This window comes from Toxotes jaculatrix, chromosome 15 (genome assembly GCF_017976425.1).
Source record: "Toxotes jaculatrix isolate fToxJac2 chromosome 15, fToxJac2.pri, whole genome shotgun sequence".
Lineage (NCBI taxonomy): Eukaryota > Metazoa > Chordata > Actinopteri > Toxotidae > Toxotes > Toxotes jaculatrix.
Window position 1 is genome coordinate 7,419,956 of NC_054408.1, and position 2,202 is coordinate 7,422,157.

Consider the following 2,202-nt stretch of genomic DNA (forward strand, 5'->3'; position numbering starts at 1 on the left):
TCTGCGCTTCAAAAGTCCTCTTGTGTGAATCCAGGTTTCTCGGGGCTTTAGCGCCATCTTGTGTGTAAACCTCAACAGACCAGCTGATGATTATGAGATAAGTGTAATTAAACTTCTTATTACACGGTTCATTTTTTTGATGTTTTTCTGAAAAATATATATATAATTTGCTCTATAGACAACGTTTTTTCTTGTATATTTTTTTTATTATTATCATTAATAATAATTACAATAATAAGAATGTTTTAACGTTTTAATATATTTTATTAATATGAAATAATAATGATTGTTTCACAGTTAAATAATATGCTAGAAATAAATTTCTCTCCACAACTCCACCAAACCCTGCAGCTCCACCTAAAAGCTCTCTATCTGAAACAGTCATGTTTAAAACACAGCAGCAACATTATGATCTCTGTTGTATGCTGTGTGTCGCGGTCGCACGGGGTCGAGCTAGTCGGGTCGGACTAGTGATGTGTCGGTCACGAATGAAACGGCTTTCAAAGTCAAAGTCAAAAAATTTTTTTGACCTCAAAATGTCATAAAAACCGTCATAGTATAGTAAGGCGTCAAAATCGGCTAAAAACAGTAAAAAAAAAAATTGACCTCAAAATGTCATAAAAACCGTCATAGTATAGTAAGGAGTTAAAATCGGCCAAAAAAAGTCAAAACATTTTTTGACCTCAAAATGTCATAAAAAACGTCATAGTATAGTAAGGCGTCAAAAAATGCCAAAAAAAGTCAACATTTTTTTTCGACCTCAAAATGTCATAAGAAACGTCATAGTATAGGACGGTGTCAAAATAAGACAAAAAAAGTCAAAAATTTTTTTGACCTCAAAATGTCATAAAAAACGTCATAGTATAGTAAGGCGTAAAAAAAAGCCAAAAAAGTCAAAAAAAATTTTGACCTCAAAATGTCATAAAAAACGTCATAGTATAGTAAGGCGTCAAAAAATGCCAAAAAAAAGTCAAAAAAATTTTTGACCTCAAAATATCATAAAAAACATCATAGTATAGTAAGGCGTCAAAAAACACCAAAAAAAGTCACAAATTTTTTTTCACCTCAAAATGTCATAAAAAACGTCATAGTATAGTAATGCGTCAAAATCGGGCAAAAAAAGTCAAAAATTTTTTTTACCTCAAAATGTCATAAAAAATGTCATACGGCCGTAAGGCGTCAAAAAATGCCAAAAAAAGTTAAAAAAATTTTTGACCTCAAAATGTCCTAAAAAATGTCATACGGCCGTAAGGCGTCAAAAAATGCCAAAAAAAGTTAAAAAATTTTTTGACCTCAAAATGTCATAAAAAACGTCATAGTATAGTAAGGCGTCAAAAAATGCCAAAAAAAGTCAAAATTTTTTTTGACCTCAAAATGTCATAAAAAACGTAATACGGCCGTAAGGCGTCAAAAAATGACAAAAAAAGTTAAAAAAATTTTTGACCTCAAAATGTCATAAAAAACGTCATAGTATAGTAAGACGTCAAAAAATGCCAAAAAAAGTCAATATTTTTTTTGACCTCAAAATGTCATAAAAAACGTCATAGTATAGTAAGGCGTCAAAAAATGCCAAAAAAAGTCAAAAATTTTTTTGACCTCAAAATGTCATAAAAAACGTCATAGTATAGTAAGACGTCAAAAAAGGCCAAAAAAAGTCAAAAAAATTTTTAACCTCAAAATGTCATAAAAAACGTCATACGGTCGTAAGGCGTCAAAAAATGCCAAAAAAAGTTTAAAAAATTTTTGACCTCAAAATGTCATAAAAAACGTCATACGGCCGTAAGGCGTCAAAAAATGCCAAAAAAAGTTAAAAAAATTTTTGATCTCAAAATGTCATAAAAAACGTCATAGTATAGTAAGGCGTCAAAATCAGACAAAAAAAGTCAAAAAATTTTTGACCTCAAAATGTCATAAAAAACGTCATAGTATAGTAAGGTGTCAAAATCTGACAAAAAAAGTCAAAATTTTTTTTGACCTCAAAATGTCATAAAAAACGTCATAGTATAGTAAGGCGTCAAAAAATGCCAAAAAAAGTCAAAAATTTTTTCACCTCAAAATGTCATAAGAAACGTCATAGTATAGTAAGGTGTCAAAAAATGCCAAAAAAAGTTAAAAATTTTTTTGACCTCAAAATGTCATAAAAAACGTCATACGGCCGTAAGGCGTCAAAATCGGACAAAAAAAGTAAACATTTTTTTTACC